The sequence below is a fragment of the Podarcis bocagei genome (genome assembly GCF_964188305.1).
Source record: "Podarcis bocagei genome assembly, chromosome: 12".
NCBI lineage: Eukaryota > Metazoa > Chordata > Lepidosauria > Squamata > Lacertidae > Podarcis > Podarcis bocagei.
In genome coordinates this window covers 10931316-10946103 of record NC_138137.1, presented here as the reverse complement: position 1 = coordinate 10946103, position 14788 = coordinate 10931316, and the positions used below count along the sequence as shown (strand labels likewise).

Sequence of the window (14788 nt, the reverse complement as noted above, 5' to 3'; positions counted from 1 at the left end):
TTTATTTTATCAATAATATATAATTGAACAACATTCAAAAAATAAAGGAAAAACAATACAATTGAATAAAAATTTAACATACACACACACCCAAAAAATGAAATACAAATTTGGGTTGTTTCATTCACAATCCCTGGGAATTATTATTCTTATTGTTGGTGTTGGAGGGTAGTAATATTTTTGCAAACATTTGCTTTTTTTATAAATATCCTTGAGGTCTTATTACATTCTCACTTGAAGCTGAAATGTTCATAAGAATTCTACATAGTAGCATATTTCACAAGAGGCATTTGAACATTGTCACCATTATTTATACACAGTATAAAGTAAGTTTTTCAACATAGCTGAAAATGAATCTTTATTTTTTTTGTCCCCCAGTATACCTTAATTTTTGAGCCCACCCCCGCAATAGTTCCCGACCTGATTTGATTATACCACAAATTGTTATTTAACCCCTCTAAATATTTCCATTTACTTACAGTAACCATCTCGGCAGCTGACACTAAATATCGAATCGATTCTTTGTCCAGTTAATCTTCATTTGGCATGGTCCCCTTTCCACAGTAATGCTATAATAATAATAATAATAATAATAATAATAATAATAATAATAATAATATATTTATTATTTATACCCCGCCCCTGTTTGGGGATTTGAAAGTGGGATTGGCCAGGGGCTGGAAATGGATATGCGAGTGACTCATGGTCTGGCCTGAATCCACGGTCTGAAGTGTTAGGTACAGTAACTGTAAATACTTGTAGGCATTTCTTTGCGTTTAAATTTGATCAGTTAGTAACTGAATTCTAGAATTCTAGAGAGTTCTGTAGCAGCTCTCATGCAATTGGTTCATGTTGGTCACATAGGAGGTATCTAGTGAAGGAGAGACTCTAGTGTGTGGAGTACCTCAGGGTGCGATACTCTCCCCGATGCTTTTCAACATCTTTATGCGCCCCCTCGCCCAGCTTGTCCGGAGTTTTGGGTTGGGCTGCCATCAGTATGCTGATGACACCCAACTCTATCTGTTGATGGATGGCCATCCTGACTCGGCCCCAGACACACTGATCAGATGTTTGGAAGCTGTGGCTGGATGGTTACGTGGGAGCCGGTTGAAGTTAAATCCTTCGAAGACAGAGGTCCTTTGGCTGGGTCGGGATGATATGGGATTGGGGGGGGGGCAACTCCCATCTCTTGCGGGGGTGTAAATTAGTGCCAGCACCATCTGTTAAGAGTTTGGGTGTAATCTTCGACACCTCCCTTTCCATGGAGGCGCAGATTGCAGCTATAACAAAGGCGGCATTTTTTCATCTCCGCCAAGCTAAGCAGTTGGCTCCTTACCTCTCTTGCCCTGACCTAGCCACTGTGATCCACGCAATGGTCACCTCCAGACTGGATTATTGTAACTCACTCTACGTGGGGCTGCCCTTGAGACTGACCCAGAAACTCCAGCGGGTGCAGAATGCCGCGGTGAGACTCCTTACTGGGTCCTCGCTGCAAGATCACATTCACCTGGTGCTATACCAGCTGCACTGGCTCCCGGTGGAGTACAGGATCAGGTTTAAGGTGCTGGTTTTAACCTTTAAAGCCCTATACGGCCTAGGACCCTCGTACCTACGGGACCGCCTCTCCTGGTATGCCCCACAGAGAAGCTTACGGTCTTCAAATAAAAACATCTTGGAGGTCCCGGGCCACAGAGAGGTTAGGCTGGCCTCAACCAGAGCCAAGGCTTTTTCAGCTGTGGCTCCGATCTGGTGGAACGCTCTGCCACAAGAGACCAGGGCCCTGCGGGACTTGACATCTTTCCGCAGGGCCTGCAAGACAGAGCTGTTCCACCAGGCCTTTGGCCAGGGCACAGCCTGACTCCCTCCTTTGGCAATCTTCACAGAACTCTAGCCCAATGGGTGCCATCAATTTGATTTGAATTAATTTTATAATGAAGTGATTTTAGAATGTTGTATTATTTTATTGTTGTTAGCCACCCTGAGCCCGGCTTCGGCTGGGGAGGGCGGGATATAAATAATTTTTTTTAAATATTATTATTATTATTATTATTATTGTTATTATTATTATTATTTTATATGAAGCAAGATGACTGTGTTTTAGAATCCACTGTGAACACTGCTAAGTTGAATAGAGTGTCAGGATGCTTCTTCTCTGCTTGAAAGAGAGCAAAGAAGGTAAAAGTGGAAATCTCTCATGGCCTAATTTGAGATACAGAAGGCTGAGCGCTGAGCTCTGGAAAAGGAAGAAAATACAGTTGTTTGGAAGTCAGAAGAAGAGACAGTAAGCCCATGCTTGGAGAAGCATGTGACTGTAAATATTATGTTTTAATTCATCCATAAGTATAAGTTTTTGCAAGCAAAGTTTTTCAATGTTAAAATCTGGACATTGGTTTAATTTCCAAAGAAGGGTGTCAGTCTTAGCTGCAATTTCAACACAAAGTGAGGAATTTATATTTATGACTCACCCTTCCCCAGCAGGTCCTAGGGTGGGTTAAAACAATTTTAAAATTCAGAATTAAAACAGATTACAGTCGCAGGAATAGGGTGGGTCCAGAAAACACGCATGTTGGGTGTCAAAGGTCAGGTCAGAGAAGTGGGTCTCTTCATCTAAAGGCCATGTGTGTTCAGCCCTCAGGGATGGGATGCGTCACTTCAGACCCTGCAATTGGCAGGTCATATGATGACCCCTCAGCCTAGGGCTTGCTGATCAGAAGGTTGGCAGTTCGAATCCCCGCGGCAGGGTGAGCTCCCGTTGTTCGTTCCCAGCTCCTGCCCACCTAGTAGTTCAAAAGCACACCAAAGTGCAAGTAGATAAATAGGTAAACGGGAAGGTAAACGGCGTTTCCGTGCACTGCTCTGGTTCGCCAGAAGCGGCTTAGTCATGCTGGCCACATGATCCAGAAGCTGTCTGCGGACAAATGCCGGCTCCCTCGGCCTATAGAACGAGATGAGAGTGCAACCTCAGAGTCGTCCACGACTGGACCTAATGGTCAGAGGTACCTTTACCTTCATGATGATTCTAGATTGACTGGGTCTCTTGTAGTATGATGATTCTGCCCCTCTGCTTTTGCCTGTTCAACAGAGTACAGGCTTTGCCCATGGACCTCAAGGTGTCAGGGACTGAACTCAGGTACGGCTGCTCAGGACTCCAGTGTCCTCAAAGAATTCTTCTTCACACACAATTGTTTATCTTCAAAATGAAGTATAGTTATACAGTGAGGCTTGCAGCACTTCCCATTCTCCACCTCATCCATTTATTAGGGCAGCAACAAGTGATCAATCAATTAAAAAACCTTCTGCTCGAAACTATTATATTATTAATGTCTATATCACCCTTCATCTGAGGACCACAGGGTGGTTTTTACAAATTCTATACCTGCTTATTTGCTTGCACGCCAATGTCCACTTATGTGTGAGGAGACATGTTTAGGTGTCAGGATGCTGTCAGCGGCTCCCGGCTGGTTGCCCAGGAAAGCATAAAGACAAGGAAAAGTTTCTTACCGTCCTTTTTTATTTCAATCTTTACAGAGAGAGGTTATAGAACTCAGCCTCTTGGATAATGGCGTTTTCCCGAGTGAATCTCCACCCCCATCTCTCCCACTTCCTTGTTCATCATCCTCATCACCTCCTCTACAGGTGCTGCTATATTCCCTCTGTCTTTGAGCTCTTTGCTCTCCTACTTTTAAGGCTTGCCGGGTTCTGGGAGATGGAGGATCTGGAATGCTTTCGAATGACAATGTGTCAGCCGGCTGTTGCTCTGGCTTTCCCACAATTTTCCAACTCCCCCCCCCCTCATCTGCCTCTGTGCTGTGACCTTCTGCAAACCCCTGTTATAAATTTTACTGTCTTCCCCCTCCTCCTCCCTGGAAAGGTCAGGATGGGGAGGTGGTTTCCACCATTCCTCCTCTGCCCAGTCCTTGACATCAAGATTACATTAATGTAATGGACTAAAATCATGTCGCAGGCTAAGGGTGTTGCATTCTTTCTGTGCTGACTGCAACATGCATACCTCTCCCACCCAGCCCTGCCATGAAAACACAGTAAAATTACAACATTTGAATCAGTGGCTACATCGAGAGCAAAATGTTTTGCATGAAATTGTCTGTGGGGTTGAGTTTTCCACATCCACAGAACGCATTGTGGTTTGAGTTCATTGGCCTGAATACTGCAATGTGCAGACAGAGCAAGAACCAGGATAAATTGTCTTAATAAACTGTTCTTTTACTTGATGGAACAACCATAATAAGCTTGTGACTTGTCAATGCTGTAGCAGACAGGTCAATAATCTGCTTCCTAATTCACTCAGAATTATATTAGATCACTCCAAAGAAAGCATCTTATTATAGTTAATCTTCAACATTCATCTTTAATCTCCCACTTTCATTAAAATCAGATGATGGCCAAACTCGTGGGTAAGGTAGTGATACCCTCTCTCCATCTCACATAGAAGAGAAGCATATTTTTAGATTTATGCCGGATAAAACTAAATCTCACCATTCTCTTGTGACGAAGGCAAGGGATATAAAGGGCTCTGCGAGGTGGAATGTAATGATTTATCAGAATGTGATGGCGCAGCTTCCAACTTATTTTGCAGTGCATCATGATGTATTTTTTATATAAGAAAATCAGGCAGAGCTGCACTGAAGAGCGAGCTACAACTGCCTTTCTGCAATGTGCGTGAAGAGTTGTGTGCTTTGATGATGCCAGACTCTGCTCTCCGTAAAGCCCCCTCGGTGCCGTTTCTGACTATGCAATTTCATTTTAACATTTTTTTGCGAATTCCAAATACGCTTATTCAGAATTTAGTCCTATCAAGTGCAAAGGTATTTGCTTACTGGTAAGTATACTTATGACTGCATGTCTGTGCAGTCAGATTTCTTATTTATTTGATTTGATGCTTGCCAAGCAGATCTCTAAGGGGAGAAAAACCCACTTTGTAAATAGATGATATTTATGTGGTTTGTTTGAGTTGTTCATGAACGAAATGAAGATTTGCATAGAAATCTGCTTCTTCACGTTGCTGCTGCTGGTGGGGAAACCTTCCTTTATCTGGTCCTTGGGATTTTCCCCAGGTCAGCCACCTCCTCGGAACAGAGTTTGCCCCCCAGCTTTCTTCCTAGTCTCTTTGAGTGCTTTTGCTTGGCTGAACTGTGACAGTACCTTCTGCCTGCCTGGATGGAGGTGTGTGTGCTGGAGAAATTTAAAAAGGGGTTCCTCGACTGCAGGTATCTCTCCCGGAACCCCAAAATAAAAGGATGCAGTGAAAAGACAGGCCTTTATTGAAATACAAGTGTTCATAGAGACAGCCTCAAAAATGAGGAGGCTGTAAAGACCCACAGTCGAAGAAATGCTTTGTATACACTTCCAGATTACACATGTGATTTCTGTTCACCTATCAAAGGGTCGCAGCAATCTTAATAGTTGCAACCCAATGTCACCACCCTGAACCAATCAAAACCAGTTCTTCAGATCAGCCTGCATCAGATTGTGATTACATATAATCGTTTTTCAGTGTCTGTCCTTATTAAGGCTTTGACTAATTTTCCTATTCATTAAATGTCTCCAAATATCATTTTTTCCATCTATCTACAAAACCGACTCGGAAGTGGGCAGCTGCGCAGTGCAGCGCTGGTAAGAGTGGGTGGCGGGGGTCACCGTGGGCCAGATAAACGAGTCCCTCGGGCCTTATCCGGCTCGTGGCTCTTAGTTTGGGGACCCCTGGAGTAGACTGTGGCTCTTGTGTCCTGCTTTGTGGGCTTACTGTAGGCATCTGCTTGGCCACTGTGAGAAAGAGGAAGCGGGACAAAATAAGCCTTTGCTCTGATCAAACAGGGCTCTTCTTGTGTTCTTATCTGTACACCTTGCCATCATACACATCTCAGCAGACATCTCAGCACTTAATAAGAAGCATCCCTTTTCAAGAGACATCGGAAAGTAAGAAATTCTTGAAGTTGCTTTGGTCTTCAGTTCTTCCTTTTCTTCACACAGCGTGATGGGGAAAATGTTAAATTAGATGGTTTTTTTTTTAAAAGCTCACTAAGTCATGGCAATCCACTGTTTTGAAGACATGCCAAATGTAATTAAACCAAGCTTGGATGCTTTCATATCTAGCCAGAGCAAGTTTATATGGCTGTTGTTCCGAACTTCTTTTTATTGAAGAAGTTCTTGTTGAGAAATAACTGTAATAACCAGGGTGTCAACTCAGCGGGCTCACTAATATTATCCAAAACTACAAGGTCAGGGCCCAAATCAAATCACCGTCCAGGGAGGCAGATGTTGACATATCATTATTAAAAACCCCACTCTGAGGAAGTCATTTCAGTGTTTTGCTATGAGTCAGCAAGCGGCCATCAACCTTCAGCGGCTTGACAGCCCACACTTCTAGAACTTTCTAGAGCTGATTTATGACTGCTATGAAAGGAAACCTGCTCTGCACTTATTGTCATCTGGGAAGGGCATAACGGACTGTTAACTTTCCGCTGCTAAAACATGGGTTGCGTTTGGGAAGAAAGGTTGATTTCAAAGGTAACATGTTCTGGCATAAGATGATGTTGAGAATAAAAAGCTCCTCTAAGGTAACATCAAGCAATAGCGTTAATAAAACAACTTCACTTCTTCGATACAGCTTTTATTTAACTATCTATTACAGCCAATGCAACTATGGGTTTGAAACTTCCGACCTTCGCGGAACTCGTCATACGCTGACATCTACTGAAGAATCCCTGCACAATTGCATCCACAGGATGGGGGAATTTTGTAGGATTCACACACTGCTTTTGTTGTTGTGTTGTTGTTTAGTCGTTTAGTCGTGTCCGACTCTTCGTGACCCCACGGACCAGAGCACGCCCGGCACTCCTGTCTTAGCCTCCGTCTTGCCATATGTGAACTGAGATTTTACCCTACAACCAGCGTCATAGCATCGTAAATCACCTCCAGCCAGGGTTAGGGGAGATACTTGCTCCCCTTCAGGCTACCTCTCCAGCTATTTAATTTCTATGGAACACTTTGGTCCAAGTTTCACATAAACATATTGAAGCTTAGCCTACCTGGCTTGGGCAAAGAGGCAGGTCTGAGCATGTTAGCAGTCCCTTTTTATTTGCAGAAATCCCATCTTACGGATGTAAAATCTTGGGCTTAGTGAGGACTCCCAAAAGGAAATCTCAGCCAAAATTTGCAATATTATTTACAGTTTTTAAAATACAGTGGTACCTTGTGTTAAGAACTTAATTCGTTCTGGAGGTCCATTCTTAACCTGAAACTGTTTTTAACTTGAGGTACCACTTTAGCTAAAGGGGCCTCCCGCTGCCGCCACACAATTTCTGTTCCCATCCTGAAGCAAAGTTCTTAACCCAAGGTACTATTTCTGGGTTAGCGGAGTCTGTAACCTGAAGTGTATGTAACCCAAGGTACCACTGTAATATTGAATGCACAGTGAAATCCCATGAAGCCCTTCTAAGCTCAGTGGGACGTACTCTCTACTAAAGGAGTGGCCCAGCTCCCCCCCCCCATTGGCCATCTCTTGAGGGGCCACATGCTAACACTGGGAGAGGCCAAAGTCAGCCCAGAGCTGCTTCTCCCTCTTAAGAATCTCAGCGGAGGAAGACAGAGAGATGGCAAGTGGTGGTAGTGATCTTAAGAGAGAGAGCGAGAACAAATATGCTGTTTCCTTCCATGCCACCTGCACCAAACGAGGCTTGCAGCTCTGGCATCACAGGCTGCCAACCTCTGCTCCAGGACGTAGTTTTAGGATTGCAGCCTAATCAATGTCTTCTTTTTTATTTTGAAATAAATCAGAGAGGGGACACAACCCACACCATCAATGTGCAGCTTTGTGCATGAAAAGATCTCAGTGTAGTATCTTTTTTAACTTCCATCCCTCTCCTCAGCCTTGCACACACATGTGGGCTGGAGGTGGGCACAGCCTCTGGTTTCTGCCACTCAAGGCGGTCAGCTCTCCTTGCCTCACCAGTGGGCTAGGCCAATACAAAAACATACAGGCTGTGTACACACCAGATGTTTAAAGTTCATGATCATGTCAGGAGTTCAGCCTACACTCAAGTAGGACCCTGGCAGAGACACATGCCCAACTGGCATGTTCCCTCCCTCCTGGTCGATCATTCGGAAGCTCCATAAGCTTTCTTCAGCCCGAATATCACAGCGACTGATGCCAACTGACACCAGCACACTTAGGGATCTGCAGAGTTTGCGCAGCATGCGCGTGACAGACCTTAGCAACTCAGCATTTTGGCTAATCTACTTTATTTACATATAAACACACACAGAGCACTGCAACATGGCTCCCTCTCTCTCTAGCATCAGACAGCAAAGAGAAAAAGAACAAAGGACAATAGTCCCACTTCACGGAACACTTTAACACAAACGTCCTGTCTCCATCACTTCCCACTCTGCGGAGTCAAAACATATACAGTCATATGATAGACAACAATCCTATGACTGCAATCATGGAGCAGGAATTCTAACAGATCAGTCATGAGTCCATTTGTGTTACTAATCTGTGCTTTAAAATAAAATAAGTACAGAAATTTGCATTTAAATACACATACTACTTTAAACCGTCATGATTCTCGGGGACGGCAGTTAATTAAGGATGCCAAGAGTTGTTTGGATACCCCTGTTTCCCTTGGAGTAGTTTCGCAGCCAGGGAACTCTGGGAATGGTATAATAGGAGAAACTTGCATTAAATGCTGACAAATTTGTATACATCCTTAAAATAAAGAAGAAGAAGAAGCAGAGTTTGGATTTGATATCCCGCCTTTCACTCCCCTTCAGGAGTCTCAAAGCGGCTAACATTCTCCTTTCCCTTCCTCCCCCACAACAAACACTCTGTGAGGTGAGTGGGGCTGAGAGACTTCAAAGAAGTGTGACTGGCCCAAGGTCACCCAGCAGCTGCAGGTGGAGGAGCGGGGAAGCGAACCCGGTTACCCAGATTACGTGACTACCGCTCTTAACCACTACACCACACTGGCTCACAAACTGGGGGGGGGGGGGGGGAAGAAGTGTGTGAGAATCCTGGGAACTGTCCCTTATCCCTCACAGAGTTACAATTCCCAGCACTGCTAACAGGCAACAGCACCCAGAATTCTTTGAGAGAATTTATGTGTGTTTAAATAGGCGTTAAAAGTATGCTGTGTATGCAGCCAAACACCCATCCCACAGGTTTTTTTCTTGTTTGTGCAATTATTCCTCAAGGTCTCTGCTCTTCCTGATGTCACAGCACCATCCTTAATCAGCGAGGATGCAACCTCCTTCAGCAAACTCACATTTGGCTTTTGAAAGTTCCTGTTGCTTAATCACACAAATCCACAGCTGTTCTCGAGAGCGTCAAGGTCTGGAGGGGAAGCAGCGAGGACTCCGTCCCATCCCTTGATGCTGCCGACTCCATGCTTTTAATTGCCATCTGGGAAGGTGTTACTGAAAAATTGTTTCTTATTCAAAAATTGGTGTGTCTCTCTCCCCCCCCCTTCTTCTTCAAAATGAAAAAAATAATATGCTGACAAGTGCCAGAGCAGTAGGCGGGAAGCTGCGAAAATGTGGGGGTGAAGGAAAGCTTTTTGCAGCGGCGCTGCCTCTACTACCTTTGATTCTGAACAGCCCTTGAACTAGCAGGACTCTTTAGGCAGCGGTTTGCCCTGCCCAAGTAACTTTGTAACATAGAGGAGATCAAGAAATCGTTTTGTAAAGCAGAGGAAACAAAGAGCCCTCTAGGCTGGCACCATAAAGATTTTTATTTTTTTTAAAAAAGATTGCACCATCAGCTTTACTGTGGCACCTGTGGTTCAGAAACGAAGCAATGTTTCAGAAATTCCCGATCCGAATCTTGCCTCTGCCATGTATCTGCTCAGCTACTGATGCACAGGACGATGGTGGTAATCCTACGTTTCAGGCGGGATTTACAAGAAGATAAGGATGATGAAGCCTAACTCTTCTGAAGCACTTCTTGAAATGCTAAATATTGCCACTAAATGAATAAATAGAAGTGGGGTCTTCTAAATGTGTCCCTTCCATGTATGGGTTACCTGAGCATGGTTTTTACCTGGGAATGTGATCCAGCCTCAGCTTGACCTCTCACCAGCGCTAGTAACATTGGGCTGCATCATGAGCCTCCCATAACCTACTTTTGGAGTGCACACACCCCTGGTCCACTTTAATAGGTATTACAGTGAGCTACACCAAAGGGTTCTCGTATTCTCCTCTTGGCCCATACTGAAACATGGGGAAGAAGGCAATGCATATATTGCAAGGCTGTTGCAAATGACTTTCTGAGCTTCACTCTACCCGCAAGCCCACAATAGAAGTCCAATACCTTTGCACAGCATTCCAGGTCTGACATACGGTGATCAATGTGGTCCTCTCCCAGCTACAGCCCCTTCAAACCTGCAGGAAGGACACAATGAACGTCGTATGCTTTGGAATGTTTTAACATAGCAGAATGAGTTGGCAGAGTTGGGAAAAGTCGAAGTTCTTTTCTTCGCTGCTCCCTTTTGGGAATTTTTTTGGGTGTGGGGGTGTTGACATGCCATTGCCCAGTGCCAGCTGCATCAAAACCTTGGCTTTTCCCATGGATATCTATGGGCAGCTCTCACTTCAGTCCCAGGGAATTTTGAAATAGCTTCTCAGATGAGCCAGGAAAGGATCTGTCCAGATAATGAGATCATTCCCTCCGTTACGGAGGGACAGGAGGAAAGGTAAGCGAAATGGACTAAAGAACAACAAAAAAGGCAAAAGTTAGAACTGTCCGCCTTTAACCCTCCTCCTCGCTCACTGCTCCTTGCCTTTCCCCTCAGCTAGCTTCTCCTGCCAGCCGATGGGGTGGCATTTTGAAGTGACACAGATTGCCAAAGCCACGCCCTCTTTGTGCCGGTCATTTTCCGCCAGCGCTCCATCCCCATAGCTTCTCTTTTCCAACTCACAACTTGCCAGTGGCTGCTTGGGGGTTTCCCTACTGTCTAGGGTTGAGCTTGGTTTTCCTATTAAAAAAAAAGAAATTGCACTTCTGCAAATCTTCACATTCCCCCAACCCTAGTGATAGGGTCTTATGTGTTGGCCACATACCAATCAGCACATACCTTTGAACTTTAGAAAGAGAGAAAATTATGTTAAGCAGCAGTTTCCCCCCAGTTAGTACAGTTATCAACTGTGTGAGTGACTTTTAACTGTGAGAGCAGCAAGTGTGCTGTGCTATAGGTAAACTTCGTTGGACTGGTCGCGTCCTGATTATCATCTTCCAAAGCAACTACTCTATTCCAAATTTAAAAATGGGAAGCGTCATGCTGGTGGTCAACATAAGAGCTTTAAAGACTCTCTCAAGGCAAATCTAAATAAACACTGACAATTGGGAAACACTGGCCTGCGAGCTCTCCAACTGGAGAACAGCCTTTACCAAAGGTGTCATGGGCTTTGAAGATATTCGAACTCAGGATGAAAGGGAGAAATGTGCTAAGAGGAAGGCACATTTGGCAAACCCTCACCATGATCAACTCCTGCCCAGAAACCTATGTCCCCACTGTGGAAGGATGTGTTGATCCAGAATTGACCTCCACAGTCACTTAGGACTCACTGTTAAGCCCGTGTTCATGGAAGACAATCTTACTCGGCTACGAGTGATCGCCAAAGCAGAAGTTGTGCTATACCTGCCTCTGAGCCAGTCTGTAAATACTGTATCAGTCAGTCTCAGATGCAAATTCATGTAAATATATTTCAGTAATGTAAGTATCACCTGCCTCTCTTGTACATTCAATCTGACAAGATTTACAGCAAGTAAAAGTCATGTTTTTTTAAAAAAAAACGTTAAAAGCATGTGTTGCATGGTTTTTCTAGGAGAAAAGAGAAATATTAAAAAGGGGTCAACTTCCGCACAACTCTGTAAAGTGTAATTATCACAATAAACGCACCACAGTCTCTGCTGCCCCTCATTCCAAGGAAACAGAACCCCAGAGATCTCACTCTGCTCGGAGATTGGGCTGGCATGCAACAATATAGATGTAAATAAAACAATTTGTCGCAAAGACATAAGCTTCCAGTGACCTCCCTTCCAAGGAAGCCATAGTATGCATTGAGATTCCTGGGAATTCTGACCACTTGATGGCTGGGCTGCGTGTGACCAGATAACACATGCCCATTGAGTCTGCTTTGTACTCCTGCTCAGAGTATGCTTGAGGCAGCTGTCCCATTGCTCCCCCCATCATGCTGGTGGCTATGGTTGTCCAGGAAGTTATTTCATCTCGTAGTGTTAGCTTGAGACAGTTCACAGTTTGCCCTCTTTCTGCAAGATTGGCCCTTTATAAATTCTCAGCATCAATGCAAGATTCAGCATCGTAAAGGCGAAAGCTACAACACTCAGTGTTTGTTGCAGGCATTAGCCCAAAGATTCCTGTAACGACATCTCTATATAAGTGATAACCATGTTAGAAGTATCTGATGGTGACAAAATTTTCAGAATCAAAGGTATGGAGATAATTAGGACTCTGGTTAATCATTCTTCATTCCCCCCCCTTCAATGAAATGAGATTCACACAGATTAATTACTACCTGCTATAAATAAACTCTGAGAATGGCAATCTGCATAGCAGAGGCAGAGGGTAACTGTCATTTAATATATCACAGCTTTTCATGCACCTGTTCTCTCTATGCTGTTACCATGGAAACCCCACTTTTATAAGAGAAGCCCTGGATAATTAGCATGGATCGAGGTCTATATCAATCAGAATAATTTGGAGGAATACAAGGAACCCAAAGGAGCAGGCAAAAACTACTTTGTCTCAGTGAGAAGATATCAGATCACTGCTGTGTAGTAAATCGCAGGAGAGCAGGAGGCCAAGAGGTCTGGTGGTAACAGACTTAATACAAAACCCCCCTCCACTGATTAAAATAACCTTCCTTTGAAAATAGCAAGGCAGGATGGGAAACCATTTTGGGGCCAAATATCACATTGTTGGGGGCTGTATTCAAGTAGAGGGCGGAGCCAGACCTAACCACCAGTCGACACACAACCACACAAGGCTATTTCCTATGGAAACAGAGGCATATCTTGAATTCTTAGTAACGCCACTTAAGTTTCACCGATCATTTTCTTTACTTTCTTTTTACAAACGTTATAAAAATGCTGCTCAGCACCTTATGTCTTTCCTGATTGTGCAGAAGGCAAAAACAAAACCCTCCAGTAATTCCAACAGAATAATGCAGCAATACAACTTCCATCCCTGATCACTAGCTATCCTTGCTGGGACCAATGACAACATCTGGAAGGCCAAAGGTTCCCAATGCCTGATTTAAAGCAAACTTCAAAATGCAATTGCATCCAGAAAATGGAATTCATGCAGTTGCAAAATTCGTGGAATGGTTTCTGTATATTTGCAAGAATCAGAACTGTGTTGTGATTTTTCCTCCTCTGTTTTGAAGCTGATGGAAACTATGGATTTCCTCCCCTTGCAAATGTACATAAACACATACACACACAATGTTGAATACAAATTATTTTACTGCATTGGATAAATCTATTCCCCCTCCCGCCACCAAGTTCATGGACCCTTTGAAGTGGACACACACAGAGAGAAAATTCAGTGTAATAAAAACATACGAACAACATAACACAGCAAACAAAAATGCCCTGCACGCCAAATTTTGTCAAACCCTCCAAGTGTCCCTATTTTCCAGGGGCACCCCTGATTTAGAGAAGCCATCCCAGTTTCTGATTTCATCCTGGAATGTCCCACTTTTCCTTAGGATGTCCCTGTTTTCATTGGAAAAATGTTGGAGGGTATGGAGTTATCTGAGCCGTCTGAAGGCAATCCTGTATAGGGAAGTTTTTATTATTATTATTAAGAAATGTTTAATGTTTTATTATGCTTTTATACTTGTTGGAAGCCGCCCAGAGTAGCTGAGGGAACCCAGTAAGATGTTTGGGGTATAATAGTAAAATTATTATTATGGAATGGGATGTCCTTATTTTCATCGGAGTGTCAGGAGTGCGTGCAGGAGCCAGGCTCTGTGACCAGTAGGGCTTCACAGGACTGGGGCTTTCCTAAGTTTGTTCTGAAGAGGCAAGGCACAGGTGAGGCCGATTGGTAACTCACAGCACCTGGTGGCAATAACCGGGAAGGGATATAAGGTCAGCATGTCCCTTTGGCTCTTTGCCACAGCAACACGCTTCTTGTCTTGCTGCATTTGGCTTCTTGACTCCTTGCATCCTGATTCTTGGACCCTTGGCTTCTTGACTCCTTGCTTCCTGATTCTTAGACCCTTGGCTTCTTGACTCCTTGCTTCCTGGTCCTTGGACCCTTTTGGCTTCTTGACTCCTTGCTTCCTGGTCCTTGGATCCTTGGCTCCTTGACTCCTGGTTTCCTGACCCTTGGACCCTTGATTCTTGACTCCCGGCTCTCTGACCCTCGGACACTTGGCTTCCTGACTCCTGGCTTCCGGACTCCCATTCCTGTTCCCATCCCACTGTCTTGCCCTCAGTCCTGATGTCCTCAACCTCCCATAAACCAGACCATGACACGGAGAAATGTTGGAGGGTCTGTTTTGTGTGTATGTGTTTATGTACATTTTCCTGGTGAGGGAGTCCAGAGCTTTTATCAGATTCTCAAAGGCGTTTGTGAGCCTTCCCTTTTCCAAATCACGGATCTAATGTTGTTTAAAAGAAAAAGAGCTCAAGACACATTGTTACATTAGTTTCCAAAATACATATTTTCACTTGAACAGGGTGAGGAAGCCGTCTTTGACAGTGGATGTGGGGGCAGCAAAGTGCTAGAGGAATGGCGGCAAGATG

At 44.2% G+C, this 14788-nt stretch overlaps 1 long non-coding RNA gene across 1 annotated transcript; it reads left to right on the top strand.

Moving 5' to 3' along the window:
• The first annotated feature begins 2075 nt into the window (after positions 1 to 2075).
• On the top strand, positions 2076 to 8731 carry LOC308570269. The gene is made up of 3 exons (XR_014001060.1): positions 2076 to 2311; positions 4394 to 4837; positions 6650 to 8731. It is a non-coding gene; the product is annotated as an uncharacterized lncRNA (long non-coding RNA).
• Positions 8732 to 14788: the final 6057 nt, after the last annotated feature.